This window comes from Lissotriton helveticus, chromosome 4_1, assembly GCF_964261635.1.
Source record: "Lissotriton helveticus chromosome 4_1, aLisHel1.1, whole genome shotgun sequence".
Taxonomy (NCBI): domain Eukaryota; kingdom Metazoa; phylum Chordata; class Amphibia; order Caudata; family Salamandridae; genus Lissotriton; species Lissotriton helveticus.
Window position 1 is genome coordinate 1,019,628,093 of NC_136063.1, and position 21,917 is coordinate 1,019,650,009.

The 21,917-nt window shown below is 44.6% G+C and overlaps 1 protein-coding gene across 1 annotated transcript in view; it reads left to right on the forward strand.

Annotated features, from left to right (window-relative positions):
* Positions 1–21,917, forward strand: part of SEMA5A (semaphorin 5A) — a 1,863,338-nt gene that overhangs the window by 183,539 nt on the left and 1,657,882 nt on the right. Inside the window, exon 2 of the mRNA XM_078687625.1 lies at positions 17,350–17,411. The gene's annotated coding sequence lies outside the window, so the exon portion shown is untranslated. The remainder of the gene's footprint in view (positions 1–17,349; positions 17,412–21,917) is intronic.

The following is a 21,917-nucleotide window of genomic DNA, read 5'->3' on the forward strand; positions in this document are numbered from 1 at the left end:
CCGCACGCAGCTCCTTCGTCCAGCTCTGCCCCCTTCCCTCCGCCCGCAGCTCCTTTGTCCTGCTCTGCCCCCCTTCCCTCCGCCCGCAGCCCTCCTTCGTCCCGGTCCCGCTCCCCCCTCCCTCCGCCCGCAGCTCTCCTCCGTCCCGCTCCCCCCCTCCCTCCGCCCGCAGCTCTCCTCTGTCCCGCTCCCCCCTCCCTCCGCCCGCAGCTCTCCTTCGACCCTGCTCCTCAGCACTGCTCACCACCTCACAGTCCTGCGTGCACCATGCTGCATCGCTGCACACCCCCTCTTCCGCAATCCTAATTTTTTTTTTTTTTTTTACAGATTTATATAGCCAGAGCTATTTACATGGCCATCCAGCTACATTACTAAAGGATCAGATTTCTCTTTTTTTTATGCACGGGGAGATTTAAGCAATTCTCCCGGAATCATAGGCTGTTGAGCCAACGCCAGGGCTCAAACCCGGTCCTCAAGTTCCAAAAGGCTGCAGCTGTGCCTACTTAGACACACCTCTTTTTTCATGACATTAGTGCTTGTACGCTGTACGCCGCTCTGGCCATCTTTTGGTTTTGCGGCAGCCCGGTCCAGCCCCGCTCATCACGGGATGTAAAACTGGCAGACAGCTCTCGGACATGAGTGATACAGCCTTTGTCTGAGAACTCCTCAGAGTGACTGTCATATATTTAATGTGACAATCGATGCCTGCGCACATTTAATGTACCGGCTTCAAAATCCCTCAGCTGAACTGACACATATGTAAATAATTGGCATGAACTGCGTGCGGTATAGCGGTCAGGACCAACAGCTGGCAAACATACGAGGGGACACCACCAACGCTCATCGGTGGAAATGTAAATGAACAGTAGCTGTGATGTTCGACAGGCCTGCACATATTTAAGATGACCGAGGGCAAACTTATCAGCAGAGGCAGAGCTGCCAGTTTTTGAATGGGCAGTATTAACATGTACTACGGTAGGCAGCATCAGTATAACTCAGAAGAAGTTCTAGATTTGTGGGGCAGTATTAACACTCCTTATCCGAATTGACTTGTTTATTTGGGGGCAATATCCGAGTACACTGCCTAGTTATATATTGCAGCGTTATGCAGCGCCAACTTCGCTCGAGGGCATTGGGGCGCTTTACAAGAGAACCACACCATGTTTACACATTCTCATGGGCAGGGAAGCTACGTTTTCGTAGCAAGTAGGGCAGGATGCGAACGTGAAAATGTGTCTCCTCCCATATCGAGATGGCCTGTGCGGTAGGTCCTAGTGACACGTGGGTGTGGCTAAAGGGCCAGAGCAGCAGCAATTGGAGCTTTGGAAACCAGGTTCAAGTCTCGTTGTCTCAACATCTTGTGATTCTGGGCAAATCACTTATCTCCTCATGCATCCCAAAATAGAATGTGTCCATGTTAAACGAACCCGGTGCTCATGGAAAGCTGTCCAATACCTTCGGGTCGAGTTCGCGTTATATAAAAAATGCGCCAAAGCTTGGGTCCTATTATGTCCCATTGGACCGGAAATGGACATAAATCCGGGTGAGCCCCCTCCCCTTCGCGGGTACGCAGATACTATTGCCCAGTAAGTGCCCCGCTATCAGGGTAAGTGGCTGCCCCCTGGGGGCAGGCGGGGGCTCTTCCAGTCCCTTTTGTCCCCGCACAGCCAGAGGGTGCGGCGTGAAGAGCTGATAATGGGGCAGGGGAAGCGGCTTCAGCGGCCAGAAGAGGCCCATCGGCTGACAACGACTCTGACCGCGGGGGGGCCCGGGGGCAGGGCAGGCCCTGGGGTCCATGGTGGCGGGGGCAGGGCAGGCCGTGGGGGAAACCGGTGAGGGCTTCGAATACATCCAGTGTGCGCAGAAGATGGCCGCACGCGGGAAGCTGTGTATATGCCAATAGAAATAACAATGCCATTTATTTAGGGATACAAAAAATATAAAAAAATAATGAGCAATACCAATAGCTCTACCAATAATATTGCCGAGACCATTGCATTGTAAATGCTTGTTTTTTTTAGGACTGGGACATATTTTTTTATCAGAATTTATCCTTGCGCAAGAGAGGGAGAGAGAGGCAAAAAAGTGGGGTTAGGTATGACGAGAAACATAGGAAAAGGGACTAACAGTGGTGAAAATAACCTGAAAAAGTGAGAGCAGCAGCAATTTTTGGGTATTAAAGAAAGAGGCATGAGGAATTGACGTTTCTCAACCTTTGTATTCCCAGCTTTGCATTCTGCCGCCCCTGAGGCGGGCTCCTAGGAAATACTTTGAGCCCTTGTACAATTCAAGTATTGCAGGTTATTTTAGCTTGGATTCGTTCTTTTATTAGACTTGATGGAGTACTGATATAAATAATATGGCGTCTTTATTCCTATTGGAGAGTCCTAATGTTGTAAATACATGCCCAGATCTCAAAGTTATTTTAACTATTTGAAGAATGCGACTAGGGTTTAACTGAAGCAACCTGCAACACGTAATGTATATAACGGAACCGGCTTCACGACTGATAGGAGGCGGACTGCTTATTTTTCCCCGCTGCCCACAGGAACTAACGTAAAGTACGGTATCCGCCTCTAGGCACGCCTCTGTGGGAAGTAAAAATATTTGTGCTTTACTTGACTCCTGCACTTTGAAATAAATACATTTTAGTTTCCAATTCCTTGAATATTGAATCAAATGTCATCGTTTTCTCAAACTGAGGCAGCATAATGATCTGTTATGTGCTGCCATAAAATGTAGCTAGGGAATTTACCTAACAAAGCCGTGGAAAGGAATTTTCAATAATGAAAGCTCTTGCATAAAATGGGTAAGACATCCAAGCCACAACTGAATTGCGGTAGCACAATTAGGCGTGTACAGCTTTCTGAAAGTGCCTAGTTTATAGCTGCACAGATTCAGCATGTTTGCTTTTAAACCTGGCATGTTGAAATATAATCACATTTACACATTAATTTTCATTACTATTTCACTTAATTTGGGAGCAGTGCCGTGTCCCGGTTCATTAACCGCATGCGCCCTAGCGGTTTTCCCGCTGCGCGCTGCGTTTTTGAATTTACAGCGTTACATGACGAGCTCAGCTCGTCATCAGCGTAGGGCACGTTACGCTCATGACGAGCTGAGCTCGTCATCCGCCCCGAAGGGGTTAAGAAGTAAAACCAGAGGGCCAGAGATATAGATGAATGTTCCATTCACAAAAGTGGTGGCATATTGCGCACTGACTATTTGTGCAGGGAAAAGAATTTCACAACCCGAACTATGTACTTAAAGGTCAGTTCACAAAATTCGACCTGCCTCATTAAAATACTACAGTTGGCTAGAGTCACAGGTATGGTGGCCAACTGGGGTCTGGAGATCACCATATCTGTGATTGCTTTTAAATAAAGCCATCTTTTCTTTATTTCCCATAAATGCAGCTCATTTTCCTAAAAGGAAAACGGGAAGTGAATAGTTTAACAGATCTATTTTAGGATTAGGCCATTGTCCTATGGACACTGCCTAATCCTAAAAAAGCGTTTTTGTCAACATTCTCCCTATGAAAGGCTTACCAATAAATTTGAATTGGTAGTAAAATGGTAATGTTTTGCAACTGAATTTCGGTCAGTAAACATTAATATATACCTTTAGAAATCAGAATTTAGAAAGGACACAATTAAAATGTCCCTTCCAAATAGTGATTCCTTAATGTTTACTTAACCCATTTAATGATTCTGAAAGACTTTAACAAATCATTAATTTCCTTTGATAAATTACAAAAAGTATTCTAGCAGTCACAAACCCTCAGATTTACTGAATCTGAGGATGTGCAAGTTAAAACACGTTGTACATCAAGCCCAATGTAATGTAATGTAAATGCCAATTTGTATCGCGCGGCAATCGCTCCAAGGAGCATCTAGGCGCCCAAAAAAGGACCACCAGATGTTAGGTAGTCTCTATGCTTACTTGACTGAGACCCGGCTTACACTAGGCTTCTAGCAGTTGTGTCTTGGAGATTAAAGATCCAGGTTTTTAGGTGTTTCCGAAAGTCTGTTTCTTTGTCCAATAATCTCAGCTGGGGGGGAAGAGTGTTCCATGCTTTTGCTCCCAGTACCGCCAGGGATTTGCCCCCTCGGGTTTTAAGTCTAAAACTCGGGACGGCAAGCAAGTTGGCAGTTGAGGAACGCAGTGCTCTAGTTGGACAGTATCTGCTAAATGTTTTCCTTAGATATGACGGCCTAGGTTATGAACAGCTCTGAAAGTAATTAGCAGTACTTTAAACAAGACCCTTTTTATGATGGGCAACCAATGTAATGCATTGAGGGCTTTGGTTGCCGATGATCTTTTCGGCCATTTTAGAACCAACCTCGCTGCTGCATATTGCACCATCTGAAGTTTATAAGTGACAGCTTTATTTGTACCAGCGTAGAGGCTGTTACAGTAATCAATGCGCGATGTTACAAGTGCAACCGTAACTGTTTTTCTTTCTTCGAGGGGCAAAAAGTCAAAGAACTTTCTCAGTCCCTTAATTACCCCAAAGCACATGCCTGCCACTCTAGCCGCTTGTTGTCTAAAAGACAGGTCAGAGTCAAAGTGCACCCCCAGATTACGGGCCGAGTTGGTTGTGTGAGGTGGTATTTCAGCTTTTTCTGGCCACCATATTCGTGGGATGAACTCATTTTTTGGGCCTATTGGCATGATCTCCGTTTTACCTGTGTTGCATTTCAGGTGATTTAGGCGCATCCATTCAAAGGTGGCCGTTAGGCAACCTTTGAGCTTTTCCTCCCAGGCTTGGTTATCCTTATCCATTACCAGGATAAGTTGTGTATCGTCGGCATAGGCTATAGCGTCAATGCCAAATGACGATATCAGTTTTATCAGGGGTGCAGTATAAACATTAAACAGGGTCGGGCTCAAGCTTGAACCCTGCGGGACTCCCGTCAATAGCGCTTTTTCACCGGAGCAGAATTCCCCCAGGGTCACCACTTGTCTCCTGTCACTTAAAAAGTTTCTTATCCACTCAAGCACTGTCCCTGTGACACCAGATGTTATTAGCCGGTCTAGTAAGATGGCATGTGAGACCGTGTCGAAGGCCGCCGATAGATCTAATAAAATCAGGACGGCCTTCTTGCCTTGGTCCAGGGCTGAGCGGATAGTTTCTGTAGTGAACAGGAGGGCCGATTCCGTAGAATGTTGGGTCCTGAAACCTGCCTGATTGGGGTGCCATACATCACTATCTTCCAAGAAACGTGTAAGTTGTTTGTTTACGATTGACTCTGTGACTTTGCACAGGGCCGGAAGTAGTGAGATGGGACGTAGGTTAGACAATGTGGTGGGGTCGGGGAGTTGTTTTTTTTGTAGCGGTTTCACCGCTGCTAGTTTCCACTCTGGGGGGACATTGGCCGTGGACAATGAGGTGTTGACAATGGCATTTATTATTGGATTAGCAATATCCACAATGAGGTGTAAGAGTCTAACTGGACATGGATCAAACGGGGATCCGGATTTTGTTGCCAAAATTACTCTTTTAGTATCCTCCAGACTAACTGGTAGGAAGGTTGTCAACTGAGTAACCCCATGTCTCACTATGTCACCCTCTATTCTTGGCTCTAATATAGGGACATCGAAGTCCTTCGTCAGACCCTGTACCTTTCCTTCAAAGAAATCTGCGATCTTGTCGCAGAGTATCTGCGAGGGCGGGATATCATGCGCTAGACATTTAGGCTTATTACAACCGTTTACAATTTTAAATATCTCCTTTTGTTTACTGCTAGCTGTTTCTATTGCCAGCGAGAAGTACCTTTTTTTCGCTTGTTTAATGATAAGCATTTTTTATCCTTTTGTATTTGCTACGTTCTGAACTGGAGTAGTTTTTCCGCCAGCTTCGTTCAGCTCTTCTAAGCTCCCCTTGTTTATTTTTAAGGTCTCGATCGAACCAGGGTGCGGATGTTTTCTTTCTATCCCGCCTCATTCTATTTTTTCCTTGCCCAACCGTACCTTTCAGATTATTCATCCATGTTCTAAAGCTAGTGGGATTTGCAGGTGCTACCAGCTGGGGTCTACAGTTGCTGGCCATGTTTGTTAGTTCTGGGTGGGACAGTATCGTTTTCCATTCATCCCTTGTGACCTTGCTGTGTTCATTTTTATGATCTTTCACTCGGTTAGACACAAGGGGAAGCATAAAAGGGATCAGCATATGGTCCGTCCAAATTTGGGGTCTAAGGGAGTCGATAGTAATTAGTTGCAATGCAGTCTAGCGTATGCCCTGCCTCATGGGTGGCTAGGGTATCACGGATGGAGAGGCCCAAGACCTCCATGGTTTCCCGATAGGAGGCAGCAGGTGCATCGGTTGTGGACTCTAGGTGGATGTTTATATCACCCATCAGGGTGAAGTTAGAATATCTAAGTATCAGAGGACTGAGCACCTCTCCGATGTTCCCCAGGAAGTCTGCACAGGGTCCTGGTGGGCGATAAATCAAAGCCCCTGAGAAGGAGAAATTGTCATTAATTTTAATTATAAAACCCATCCCTTCTGCTTCTGTTAGCTCTTGCAGTGGTATCGTCGAGCAGCTGAGGGTGTCCCCATATATAATGGCTACTCCTCCACCCCGTTGTTCGTTCTCTCTGTCTACTCTTTGTATACCATATCCAGGGGGCAGGGTGTGAACCACATCAGGGGTGCACCAGGGTTTGAGCCACGGCTCCGTAATGAAGAGACAATCTAAGTTGTCATCAATCAAAAGATCCTGAATATGCTGGGCATGCTTCGGCACAGATCTAGCATTTATTAGGGCTGCCTTAAAACTATCCTGGGGTGTTGAGTAAGCCGAAACTTGGGACCACAGAAAAGTGTGGTGGCAGGCCTGGCAACTCACTGGGCCTACCCAGTCTGAGGGGTCGAGTTTATTTGAGTCACAACAGGCCTTTGCTTGTAGGGCATGCAGATTTTGTCTATCATAATGCCTGTGTATGATATTTTTGGCAGAGACCCTAGCCCTGCGCCCGGCCTGCGCGCGGACGGGCGCAGACGGGCTGGACTCTGGCTTGACTCTGGTGTGAGTACGGCGCGCCCGCTGAGCGCGTCCGCTGCGCGGAGTCATAGCCGTCTGTTTTTATACTATCTAGCCCTACCCAAGATGGCCGCCGCCGTATTCCTTCCGTGTCCCAGGCAAGCCCGCCCTGAACTGGCCGGTTGCTCTGGGGGGAGGCTGAGGTGCTGTCCGTGCAGCGCGGTAATCGGGGGGTGCAGGAGGTAATTTTAAAATATTAAACAAAACAATGCCTCCACCCGCAATCGGTGGAGGCACGCGCTGCGATAATTCCGCGCGCTGTGCAGAGGGGGGGGGGGGGGGTAGGCCACAGAGGAAGTAATCTCACAGAAGGTTTTTTAAAACAAAGTAAAAGCGTCTGCCCGGCTCAAGCCTCAGGCATCAAGTGGCAAATGTATCTCAAAGATACAGGGAATTTTAACACGCATGTCTTTCAGTCAGATTCACAGTTTAATTTTATAATGAAAAAAAACAAAAGATTTTATTTTGGTATGTGTCTAAATTGAATGTGGGTTAATGTGTATTTTCAGTTTGTAGACTTGTACATTTTATTAGTGTTGGTCTACATTCAGCTTGAGTCGTCTAGCCAGGCTCATGTTTTCCAGATGATAAAAAAATTGAAATTGTAATTGCATTTATATGGCGCTTACTACCCCTGATGAGGTGTTAAAGCTCTTTTCGGTGAGTAGCATGCTACTCTGGAATCCAAAAAGGATTAGTGGTGAATTAGTATAGGGAAATATGAAATTCATTTGAGTGGTGGATATGTGAGTCTGTTAGTTGGATTGAAAAGTATAGTGGAGAGATAGAAGAGGAAAGGGTCTAGAAAGTCTTTACTTAGAGATCATAGCAGCAGGAGGAGGTTTGGGATGAGTTGAGGGTAGGGGAAAAGAGTCAGAGGGAAGGGCTTAGAAAGGCTTATTTGGGAGGTCTGAATAGTAAAAGAGTTTTGAGATGATGCAAGGAGGGGTGAGGAGGGAAGAGTCTAGAAAATGGTTATTTTGGGGCTCATAGTAGTCAGAGAGTGTAGGTAGAGAATATATTGAGAGAGGTATGGGGTGAGAAATAAAAAGTACATACATATACATACACATAAGGGCATTCAGTCTGTCTTCTCCGCCAATTGGTCTGTTCTAGTATCATTCACATTTTGCTACCAACCACCACAGCACACAGCATGGGGAAATGGGTTATGCTCACTTTCTCAGTGGCTATCTTGCACTGTGAGTGACAGCATTTTGCCTGATTACATATGCACTATCTGAAATGGGTGCCCTTTATCTTTTGTTTCTTTACATGCATATGTCTGACACCTTTTTACTACATCATCTTTACTTTTAAGCTTTTGATTTGTATTGCATATGATTGCAAAAGAAAAACAAGAAATAAAAAAATGTAACGCTTTCAGAAGCCCGATTTATGGGCTTTGCCAATGCTTGTTGTTTTGTGCCTGGAGCTGGAGACATTTGGTGCTTTCTCCCATAAACTGTGGCCAGATATCAAACCTGTGCAAAAAGGATTTTGAACCAGACACAGTGTGCTATTACAGACAATATTCTGTACACCCCCTGTAAACATAATAAATACACCAGTGACATGGCCCTCTACCACATCCCACCAGTGATACATAAAGTCAGGCGGTAAGAAATGCATGGGAAAACATACAATGATTGTAGTGCACTCTGCATATAGCACCTGAGCTAGGTGTCCTTTCCAAGGTGCCCTTGAGTTCCCTCCTTAGGTAATAAACATGGGCTGGCTTCATCACCGTTGTAGGCATTGGGAGCTTGTTTTGATCTTAAAGCAAGACACACTGACACTCTTTCGAATATGTCCCCAGTGCATTCCCCGGGCACATCGGCCTTCCATATTTCGATACCCCTTGAAGTTCTGTGCATGAGACAGTGAAACGATGCTTATGTCTTTCACAGAATTACACCGCTGTAGGGTATTGAATAGGAGCACTCTATTGTTTGTCTTTCTGAGTCCCTCCTACACCTTCCTCTTTTTAATATCCTACAAGTCAGTACAATTTCTGAATTGGGAAAGGGTGCAGGCCAGACTCAGTGAACCAAAGGATGCATACAAGCCTATATTACATGTTGCTCAACCAGCGGTGCTCACTGCAGATCATAAGGGAAATTGGTTTTCAACCACCGTCGAGTACCAATCCACAGTCCATAGTGTAAATGGCAACCAGCTGTGAACCAACTGGGGGGTCACACTACTTTGTGTGACGCTTTTCCTACAGCGCCTCTCATACAATGAAAAAGGAGCAACCCCACCCAACCCCGATCATTAGATGTTGGAGGGGCACAGTGCCGCCGACTGCTACTGAAGGAACTCTGTGTTCCTCCTGAGAGGTTTGTGGACAGATTACTGGGGGAAAGTAGATATGGCCCAGTACTGGTGTGGGTACCTACGTCAGGTCTACACCCAGCCAGACTTTGGTTAAAGCCCAGTAGTATCCCAATGGAGAGTTAGGACTGATATCTGTTGTCAACAAGCTGGAGGGAAGATATCATGAAATACATTTAGGATGAATGAATGGGGCTGCGGTGGGAAATGCATCTCTGTGGCATTCGGCAAAATGAACGTTCTTTCCCACTGCTGACGGCATCAGAGGATGTCCTCCCTCCAACCTCATACCAGTCAAGAAAGACTGATAGACTGGTCAGCTTAGCTGCTGGAAATCTGTGTTCATAAGCAAACTTTCAGGTTAGTTCCTGTCACAAGGGCAATAGGAAATGTAAAGAAAGATATACACCAGGTTAACTGAATCTCTATGACAGTTTCAATTCATTTACATTTGTACGTAAAAAAGACATTAAGTCATTGCGTTGAATACTTATATGGATTAACACCATTTGCCACATCTAAATAAATAAATACATTGAATTGAAAAACATGGCAATATTAGAGGGCAGAGCCATTCATGTACAAGGTTCACCAGTTTCATTCAACCCCCAAGAAGTTTTTCTCCCTGATCGGCCTAGCTCACTCTTTTTACATGAGTGCTCACAATGCGCTTAAAATCCCCTGTGTCATTGTGACTGAGTTTGTTTGGCAAATATTATGGGCCAGATTTACAAGCCCCTTGCGCCACTTTTGCGTCACTTTTACCATGTAAAAAAATGGTGCAAAAGTGGCGCAAGGGGCTTGTAAATCTGCCCCTATAAGTTTACCCTTTTTTTGCGTAACATTCACATCATTGCACAGGTGAACGGAGCATTTAACTTTAATATGCTGAAAATACTGTGCACTTTTATAAGCATAGCAATATTGAGTGTCCTATTTAACATGCCCACAGTATACTCTTCGAGAGGGCAGCCTGTGCTGAAGTAGGCCTCCCTGGCCGAACAACATTGCAGTAGTGAGATTTCACATTACTTTATGTCAGGGTAAATAAGTCTTATGCGACTGGATCTTCTTATAGAGTTGGCCTGGCTAAATGGTTTTGATGATTGAACTCAAATATGGGAATTAATCCATTTTGGGCACCCTTCTCTCACCCTCACCTGGTCTGTGCCCACTTTTGGAATAGCCTTCAGTCTACGTTTTGTCTTCTTTACATCTGATGTCCTTATGCCAGTTTGCCGTATACACTGGCACATACAAGCAGATGCAAGCAGACATTCAGGCCAAGCATATGCACATTGCTGTACAGACACACATGAAGACACGTGAATGCACCTGGTGGTAGTTGTACCCTGCAGTGCAACGCTCTTTCAAACACACAGGCCAAGTACTGCTGTGGGGACAGCAGTACAGATTGTTCTTTCAGAGAGAAGGTACAGCACAGGTGGCATCAGTACAGACACCCCTTGAACACAGAGCATTGTGGCACCGCTGACAACATGCAAGCCATGCCTCACTCACACAGTGAAAGATCAGGCCCAGCATGGGCAGCTGAAGTGCAAATATCACTCACACACAAAAGAAGCAGCCCAGGACTTTAAGTGGGATGAAAAAACTGGGGGGTCTCTCAAAGGGGCGTGGCCTAGGTAATTAAGGTTGTGGCTTTAAAACACTTTCGCTAAAAATCTGTGTTTAGCATAGTGTGCCGTCCGACTTATATTTTGCGGTTTCTGTTATTGCATCCACATATGTGATACAAGTAACATCATACCTACAACAAGTCAGGACTATTGGCTTTGTCAATGGTTATTAGTTCCATAAGATAAATAAGATGCAACTATGGCTTGTTACATATAATATTGAAACAAGCATTAGAAATGCAATCGGGCTCGGATTTATTTGAGTTTGAGCTAATGGCATTGTAAATGCCAATGTATTGTTGCTATGTGTTATGGAGTGTGTTCATGTGGTGTGTACTGCCAGTGATCTCCTTGTGAGTGTGCGAATATTGCACCACTTGCCTGTGATGTCCTTCTTGTGAGTGTGAGAAGCTTGCACCTCTGCTGCCTGTGGTCTCCTTGTGAGTGTAAGAAGCTTGCACTGCTGCTGCCTGTGATGTCGTTCTTGTGAGTGGGAGAAGATTGCACCTCAGCTGGCTGTGGTCTCCTTGTGAGTGTATGCACTGTCATCGCTAGCCTGTAGATATGCACTGTCATCGCTAGCCTGTAGATATGCATTGGCTTCACTAGCCTGTAGATATGCACCGTCATCGCTAGCCTGTAGATATGCACTGTCATCGCTAGCCTGTAGATATGCGCTGTCATTGCTATCCTGTAGATATGCGCTGTCGTCGCTAGCCTGTAGATATGCATTATCATCGCTAGCCTGTAGATATGCACTGTCATCGCTAGCCTGTAGATATGCTCTGTCATCGCTAGCCTGTAGATATGCACTGTCATCGCTAGCCTGTAGATATGCATTGGCTTCACTAGCCTGTAGATATGCACTGTCATCGCTAGCCTGTAGATATGCATTGGCTTCACTAGCCTGTAGATATGTGCTGTCATTGCTATCCTGTAGATATGCGCTGTCATCGCTAGCCTGTAGATATGCATTATCATCGCTAGCCTGTAGATATGCACTGTCATCGCTAGCCTGTAGATATGCACTGTCATCGCTAGCCTGTAGATATGCTCTGTCATCGCTAGCCTGTAGATATGCACTGTGATCGCTAGCCTGTAGATATGCATTGGCTTCACTAGCCTGTAGATATGCACTGTCATCGCTGTCATCGCTAGCCTGTAGATATGCACTGGCTTCACTAGCCTGTAGATATGCACCATCATCGCTAGCCTGTAGATATGCACTGTCATCGCTAGCCTGTAGATATGCACTGTCATCGCAAGCCTGTAGATATGCATTGGCTTCACTAGCCTGTAGATATGCACTGTCATCGCTAGCCTGTAGATATGCATTGGCTTCACTAGCCTGTAGATATGCGCTGTCATTGCTATCCTGTAGATATGCGCTGTCATCGCTAGCCTGTAGATATGCATTATCATCGCTAGCCTGTAGATATGCACTGTCATCGCTAGCCTGTAGATATGCACTGTCATCGCTAGCCTGTAGATATGCACTGTCATCGCTAGCCTGTAGATATGCATTGGCTTCACTAGCCTGTAGATATGCACTGTCATCGCTAGCCTGTAGATATGCTCTGTCATCGCTAGCCTGTAGATATGCGCTGTCATTGCTATCCTGTAGATATGCGCTGTCGTCGCTAGCCTGTAGATATGCATTATCATCGCTAGCCTGTAGATATGCACTGTCATCGCTAGCCTGTAGATATGCAGTGTCATCGCTAGCCTGTAGATATGCATTGGCTTCACTAGCCTGTAGATATGCATTGGCTTCACTAGCCTGTAGATATGCACCATCATCGCTAGCCTGTAGATATGCACTGTCATCGCTAGCCTGTAGATATGCACTGTCATTGCTATCCTGTAGATATGCGCTGTCATCGCTAGCCTGTAGATATGCATTATCATCGCTAGCCTGTAGATATGCACTGTCATCGCTAGCCTGTAGATATGCTCTGTCATCGCTAGCCTGTAGATATGCACTGTCATCGCTAGCCTGTAGATATGCATTGGCTTCACTAGCCTGTAGATATGCACTGTCATCGCTAGCCTGTAGATATGCATTGGCTTCACTAGCCTGTAGATATGCACTGTCATCGCTAGCCTGTAGATATGCATTGGCTTCACTAGCCTGTAGATATGCGCTGTCATTGCTATCCTGTAGATATGATAGCCAGAAACCGGTCCTTGGATGCTTGATTCCGGTCTGGGAAAGACATGGCTTGGTAGTACAGACTGGACTGTTCCCATGAGGCACAGGGTCAGAGCTGATTTGCATATAGCCAGTGTCTAACCCAGGGTGGTGTGGAGTGCAAAAAAACGATGGATTTAGGCCCAGATCCTTGTACTGGGGTGAATGTATGACATTGTTCTACATTCTGTCCATCAACTGTGGTTTTTGCAATGAAAATGGAAGCACATTACAGAAGTTATTAATCCTTAGCAATCAAATAGTTATTATTAAAGTGTTAGTACATTCAGTAAATGTAGGTACTTATGAGATAGAGTGAAATGGCCTCCACAGTTGTAATATCTAACCTTTATGAGAGCTCTAGCGTTTTCCAGGCCCACGCGAGAGAAGTTTATCCAGTGGAGCGTGTACCTTTACATTCTGGAACTGGAGTTTTTTAATGACAGTATCAGAACTACAAATCTTAGAATGTAAATAAATAAAAAAAAACACTCTCATGCATACACATCCTAAACCTGTGAGCTCTTCCTTTATATCTCGCTCATTTTATATTCAAAGTTGTAGGTTTCTTGTGCCTCTCTATAGGTGAGCTAAAAATGCAATGAATATATGAAAAACAACAGGCAATAACACTTGAATGTTTAGTATGGGGATTCCATTCAAACATACAATGTGCACACAACCGTCTCTGTGACGATTTCTGTCTTTCCCGGCTCTCAAGCCGACAACAACCTGCATGCAGGGATTTGTAGGCCTTACGGTGAATTGAAAACCTGTAACTCCTAGCTCCAGGCAAACGCAACACTCATTGGGCTCACTGGGCTTCAGCCCCCCCCCCTCGCCCCCCCCTCCTTCATGTCTGCCAGCCCAGGCTGAGACAGCTTTGTGGGCTGGTGACCCTCTAATTGCAGCCGCACCTCAGTACTTCAAAAGTCTTTAAAAGACCATTTACTTGTTAATGAGGCTTGTGTTGTGTTTTCACCACATCTTAGAGCCACTCTGCCTATGGCTGGAAGAATTACACCCCACCCCCCAAATCTTGTTGCCCACCTGGCTCCAGGGGTGTAAGGTGCTGTACAAATATCGGAGGCAGGGCTGGAGGTGGAACCAAAATATGGGAACTCAGTTAATTATGAGTGCCAAACCATCAACGCTGCGGAGAGGATGTGGTCTAACGGCTAGACTGCCGACTTCGGAGCTGGAAAACCAAAGTTCGAGCTTCGGGGTCGACTCCACATGTTCTGTGATCCTGGGCAAATCACTTAATCTCCCCGTGCCTGTTAAAAAATTGAATGCGCCTTGTGTAACGTAACTGATGCTCATGTAAAGCGCTCTAATACCTTCGGGTCGAGTTCGCGCTATATAAATTTGCACCAAAAAAAACGCTACAATGAAAGAAAAGCATGAAGATGTTTGAAATACTTGAGGTTTATTTGCTCCAAGATCTAAGTATGTGAGTTATTCATCACTGTTTTAATTTATATGTACTTTGAATTGGTACACTTGCATTTGATATGGAAAAGCAATCAAGATGCAACCAGTCCGGGAAAATAAGGCCGCCAAAATCTGAGTTTGGCTAAAACCAGGAGTAAAGGGGTATCTGCCTCTTTAAGACTCCCAGTGCCACCCAGGAGGTTGAAATTTGAGAAGCAGGCACCGGGACCAGCAGCTGGAAAGCAGAGGGAAGGAGCCGGCCGGGACTGTAGCCTGCTCCCAGACAAAGGCACAGGCGCTTTTATGTCTGAAGAGTTTAGAAAACATTAGTTGGCGCTTTGGTGGCGGCGTGGGGGACAGCTGCGACGCATGCACAGTTTCAGGGATGAACTGAGAAGACCGATGCTGTGGAAGTTGGCAATGGGTCCCTTTCTCCCACGAGCCACCCTTTGACAAGAGTTTAGCATCTGAAGTCGCTCCAGCTGTCCGTCTCGCGCACGTGTGCGGCTAGACACTCTCTCACCGCGCTGGCAAAACCGGCTTCAGTGGGGGTGAACGGGACGTGCCCCCCACCTTGAATGGACACACCAAAAGCAAACAGCCAAGGAGACTTCCTTCCAGCGCTCTTGCTGCTGTTCGTCCTCACAGGTTAGTGATGGGAAACGTATTTTTGCTGCTAGAGTTGAGAACTCTTCAGTGAAAGCCCGTGGCAGAGTTGGGGGGTAGGGGAGAGTTGATGATGATGTGGGGGGTTGATGGGCGGGGGGTGGGGTGGATGGACACTGTATTCTCGGAAGCTTAACAAAATTCAGAGCCACATGTGCTGCTCGTGTCAGTTAACTAAGGAAGAAAACATTTTTGGGTAACCAGAGGTCGTCTGTGACATTAAGCTGCTTCTGTTTTTAACATTGGCTCATCAGAAATATGACGAGATGAATAATATATTGTCTTAGCACGGTGCAACTTGTCATGGTGCAATACATTCAAGAGTGCCTCCGTTCTATCTAATATTTTATTGCCCCACACCCCCAGATGAGGGCAACCATGAGACACACACGAATGGACTGCCGTGCGCGAAAGGTAAATGTTAAACGCGCGCATGATACATGCAATGCAATGGTGAACGCGCTCGCACCATCTGGATTGCATTACACGGGCACTCTGACAGCTCGTAATTAAGATTAATCACTCTGCCGTGCTCGTTCTCGCACAGAATATGCCACATCGGGCACGCGTAAATTACTTATAGCCTATCACGTCAACGCTACTAAATACACAGCACAGCGAAGACGAATCACTAGGCAGATGCCATTAAAAACTACGGAATGTGCCAGCCGGACCCCTTTCTGCATTGAACACATAAGAGCTCGGAAGCTCCGCCTCCACTTCGTGGTGGCTTAGGCCCGAGCCCTAAAAACGTCCATTTAAAGCCCTGTTGACACCACGACAATGTTGCTGCTCTTGTGTTTCAGAAACAGAAGGGAAATCCAGAAAGAAAATGACTCTTTAAAGGATTTCCCTTCCCCCACAACGCACCTGGCATGACGTCATGCCGTAACTTCTCCACTAGTGAGAAGTGAGCAGTGTGAACAGCGCACATCGATAATAATAATAATAATAATAATAATCCACATTTGTAAAGCGCACAATCACCCGTAAGGGTCTCTAGGCGCTGGGGGCCGTCGGGAAGATTAAGCAAGCTATTGCCCAGAGTCACATGGTGCTGGGCTAACCTGCCGCCGGAGCCGGGGATCGAACCCTGATCCCCAGATTCCAGCGTCAGTCGCCCTGGCCGCGGCGCCACACCTCTCCCCTCGATGTGCTTGCTGTCTCGAAACGGGTCTCTATCGGGCTGTTTTGAGCCCTGGCACTTTTTTCAGGACTGCAGTGACAGCAAACTGCTGCAGTCCGGAAAAAACACGGACGGCCTGTGCCAGGGCTCAAAACAGAGCCCGATAGAGACCCGTTTCGCGGTCCCCTTTAACCGCATGCGCGCTAGCGGTTTTCCCGCTGCGCGCTGCGTTTTGAAAAAACCCGCGTTACATGACGAGCTCAGCTCGTCATCAGCGTAGGGCAGGTTACGCTCATGACGAGCTCAGCTCGTCATGAGCGCCGAAGGGGTTAAAAAACTGCTGGTGCTCAGACCCCTTGAGACCCAGCCCACTTAAAGCCCTGAAGCAGCCTGAGTGGAAATAGGGATAGTTTCACTGCATGCAAATCAAATGCAGTCAGCATCCCTTGCACACGTAAAACAGTAAAGGAACAAACCATACACCTTCTTTCATACGCGGGACAGCTACAATGAAGGTGCAACATTGCATCCTCCTGCCTCACACATAAAGAGGGAGCAACATGAGTCCAGCCTTAGCATCGCCCGAATTGCTTCCTCTTGCCTTTACTCATCCCCATTGTTCACTAATGATGTGTCTTTCCTCTTTTAAGCTCTAAGCACAGTCCTCAAATCCTAGGAATTAACTGTTTACTTTCAACACATAGTAGTTTAATTTCATTGTATTTTCTGGTGAGTGTGATGCAACTATTGCTGTCATAAGGTTGTTCAATGTAAATAATGTCATTTTGAGTCCACTACTAAAGTTTCTCTGGGTTCATACATTTTTTTCGTGATTGCAAACATATGCCTCCTGTCTACCTTGTAAATTCCACTCTGAATTCAATAAACCTGTATTTTGATATTTTGCAGATGCCTACAACTCAAGATGGTATACTTCAGCGTGCAGAGCAAAGGAGCTAGACTTTGAGCAGGTAAGGTAAATCATGTCTCCCTGAGGGTTACTGTCATGCGAAGACGTCTCTGGAACGAATTTCTGTGCTTGTAGGGTTTTAGGATTTCGACGAGTGTCTCAAAGGTCGCGTGCAAATGGCCTATTAAGAGCAGATACAGACCCGCTATCCAGGCTTCCTCAGACGAAACTGGAGGCAGGCGCTCGAGTTTAAACCATACATTATAGTAAAAGGGGCGAAACAGAAACATGTGTAAGAGTTTACAAACGTAGAGGTCGTCCATTACCGCCTTCCGATCAGCACTTGTTTCACGACGAGTGTCTCGCGGGAAAGCGTTTCCCAGGGCACGTGCTCAAGCTCCATGTGACACTGATTAGCTGAAGAGCTCGAGCTAAGACCCCTTGCCATAAACATGCCTTTCCCAGTCCATTATCGAACCGCTGGGAATTCGGGCACTCTTTTACCAGAAGACCTCTACTTATTTCCTATCATAAGTGCTTTATTTTCAAAACAGAAAAAATGAACATTTTTTATGGATTCTGTATGCATGCTGTTAAAGTGTCGTCTTTGATTAGGTGGCTTGCTATGCAAAATGTTTACTTTGCTGATATATTTAAAAAAGAGTTTAAGTGCAGTAGCATAACCCCTCATACATCCCAGATGCAGAATTATCAGGATCGCATTTCAGAGATCCCTAGAAAATCACATGCAAAGTAGGTTTTACTGCGAATCTGAAGATTCATCTGTCCCAATTGCTCCTAGCCATTGGTAAGCGGGAACTATCAGCTTATGTCGAATTTCAAAAACCTATGCAAATCTATCCAGTCCTTGTTTTCCACAGCTGGTAAATACTAACAACCGTGAGCGCTGCTCACTGGGTATGGTAAATACCTACAACTCAGAATTTCCTCTGGAAAATGAGTAATTGCATACAGAATTGGTGTTTTTAACCACTTGTTTTCAAATTGCATGGGTGTGGTGTTCACTGCATTGGTCAGAATTCTCTGTGCTGTAGTTTGCAGAGGAATTGGAATTATCCCATCCAACTGGAATCATGACCAGAGTGTACAGATTACCAATAGTGAAAACAGGGGTGCAGTGTTGGGCTGGAATTTTGGGGAGTATGGACCCGCCAAATGAGTTAGCTTGAATGGGCGTTTGTGTGTTTTTTCGTCCTGTTATGGCCCACAGGATTAAAAAAACGACCTACACGCTAGCCCTTTCAAGTTGGGCCACCCGGCAGTGCCAGACTGCTCGAAGTTCCAGTCCAACACTACAAAGGTGTGCAAAATTATACATTTCACCATTGATTTTTTTTTTAAGATTACTGATTTTAGAACTTCAAAACTTTTGTTCCATTGCTTGTGGGTGAAAATTCCCTCAAAATGTGTGCAAAATATTATTTTTCTACAGTAATATTCTCCTACTTACTGCATGTTAATTTTTGTGTGAGTTGTTTCCCACAAAAAATACTTTTGCTGGGTTTGATTTTTTTTCTTTCCCGTATTGTTTTTAAATCTTTCATACCTGCATGAACTATTTTTAGCTTGCAAAGTTTTGGAAAAAACTTATCAGGTTTCCAGAGGCGGACTTTTGAAATGTTGCACCCATTACTTTAGAATGATTTACAATGACGCATCCTGTTGTGTAGTTTTATTGCATGCACAGGAATGACCATGCTGTTCCGAGTTTTACTTTGGAGAACAGGGAACTGTGTGAAAATAACTGATTGCACATCCATATATGCATGCAGCCACAGATATTCCAGCATGTTTTCTACAGACATAGTCTGCTAGACTTTACTGTCTGAAATGTGCCAGGAGAAAACCCACATACCACTGAATGGGATGGAAACTACCATTTCCTTTCAATTCGGAACATGAGTATGCTACTGGATTCGCAGATTTTTGGCCATTAATGCTGATGACTTCATAACAAACAGGCAGTTAAAGTTCATTAAAGTTAAAAGTCCCACATGTTTGGCTACTTAAGTTTCTAAATATTATCCTGGCCTGATATGACATTGGATTGAGTTTCTTCCCTGTTACCATATTTGTGTAGAAAGTAAATTACAGACGTAAGCCCGAAAGGATTGAAAGTATTCTGGGCGGGGGTTTGACCATTGCTCTACATTATGCTGGCTGTTGCGATCATAAACATCCCTTTTGTTTTAATGTAGTAACCTATATAGCTACAGTAATCAGAGTCATATATTTCTCTTTTTTACAATTTATTATTTTGTTCAGTTATAAAAAAAAAAACAAGTACCCACAAGGGAGACTGCCACATAGTTTCATTGCATTTCAGAGAAGAAGAAAATAATTTTTTATATAGTATTCCAGAGATTTAAAAAAAAAAATTGTTTTGTTTTACCGAGTAACAATCAGGTTGTTAACAATAAAAGCACATGGCATTTACAGCTAATGATGACAAACAACTTGTAAAATCATCACGCATGCATTAGCACTCTACACTATGCAATAATCTGACATTTCTCAGGCTCTGTAAGCATTCTCTGGATTTGTTGACTAATGTCCTGGAGCAGTACTAGCTGGAGAGCCCATGTTGTGGTCCGCCACGCAGGTACTTAGAGGCGTCCAACTATTTAAGGTCTGGCAGTGTGCGGAAGAAAGCTCATATAGGTTTCCCCCACCTCATTACAAGATAAAAGTTCCTCCACTGGTACCAATTATCAGGAACTTATAAGGGGGTTAAAGTCTCTGCCAATTGGGGATACCAATTCACATGTATCAGTTTTAGGAAGAGAACACTGGCACAGGGCCTGGTTAGCAGGACCCAGTACACTTTCAGAGTCATAACCATCAGTACTGGAGCAGAAAGTGGGGGCTGACCATACAAAAAGGACATTATCCTACAGGGCAGCATGGAAAATAAAGTGCCAGGTGGTAGTGAGGAATGATGATATGCACACCTTGGAAATGTGTTGGCCCCGTCAAAGTGCGTTCCAAGATTATTTAGGCTATTTATTAAAACTGATTACCTTGTAGGTTTTTTTAATGCACATTCTTGCCCCAATATTTTCCATGTTTTCTTGAGAGGCAAACCCAAACACTTCTGTGCAGCATCAAACATATTTACAACCACCACAGAAGTATTGGAATAATGTGGGTACCCTCTGGCCAGCCTGTAAAACCAATTGGTATTTTACCAAATATAGTTGGAAAAATGTATGGGTACAAAGCACTGTTGAGCCCATTTGTCACTGTTTCTCCCAAAACATTTTCATTGAAAAACCTACCCTTGCTCTCTCATACGTTCAAATGAAGTGGGCTGGTCTTGCTGGCTGTGTTCATTCATTTCCAGTTCATCCCTGTGCACAGCAATTGATTTATAAATAGCTAATGGGTATAAAAATGTAGGCACACAGTTTATAATCTGAATTGTGGATTATGTTTCAAAAGTCTGTGTTAATTGGTGACAACACACCCTTAAATACTCCCCCCTCCCTTTTTTTACGGATTCCTTAAAATCCATGGAGCACATATACAGAAGTCACAAAAAGGTCTGTTTTTGAACTAATATCGGATTCTATGCCAAATATGATGTATAACCCTATAGTGTGTGTGTGCTTATTGTGGGAAGACGCTTCCTAGAGAAATGCATTAATATATTTCTGTTTATATTTCCCTACAATTTACAGCCCCTATCTAAGAATTATTATTTTTATTTGGTCAAACTTTATTTATAAAACCTTTACTGCAGATTGCCTAGGGATGCAAAGTTATACAACACAGACGATTTACTTTTATAATGTGAGATGTATGCAGATTTCTCTGGAAAGCTTTTTTTTTGCCACATGTGGGCTATATTTTTGTTTTCATTTTACCTGCTTGAACTGGAGGGGAAAGTACAAATGGTCTTGCTGGATTCTCAATCATTAAATCTCGGTGGGCTGTTGCAGAATTTGGAAGTGCACACTTATACAAAGAGTATTGCACAGCCCTGCAAAATATATTCGATGAACGCTTACTTTCTTTTTAAGATGTTCTATCTCAAGTTTCGATAATGCTCACCAATTTCAGTTCTTATTTGTTCTTCGTCAATATCGACCATCAATCTTGTATTGTACCTTTTAATAGAGGCGTGGAAGCAATACTTACTGACATAGAATGAGCCCTGTTCAACACACTGATGCTCCATTCGATTGAAGGCATCAGCAGCTGAGCTGAACATCATTACCATTTCAAAGCGCAGTACAAATATCCTTTTTGTTACTCTAGCCTTTTAAGCTTTCCACTGTGCACACCTGTTGCTTATTCCAGAAAATTAATGCCTGACCTTAAGTGCTACAAGATATATCTTTTTAGAAACCAGATTTAAAAGGATTAAAGCTAGTAGAAAATAAAGATTTGCAGTAGCATAAGTGGCCAGCCAATAAAAATTAAGTTGCTATACATTATCACCCAGTTGAGCAAATAGCTTATTTTTTTTATTGCCATTTTATCTAGTTGTGGAACAAATTGATTAAGATCTAAGGCATGGCACGTTTAAAAGATAGTTTTATGG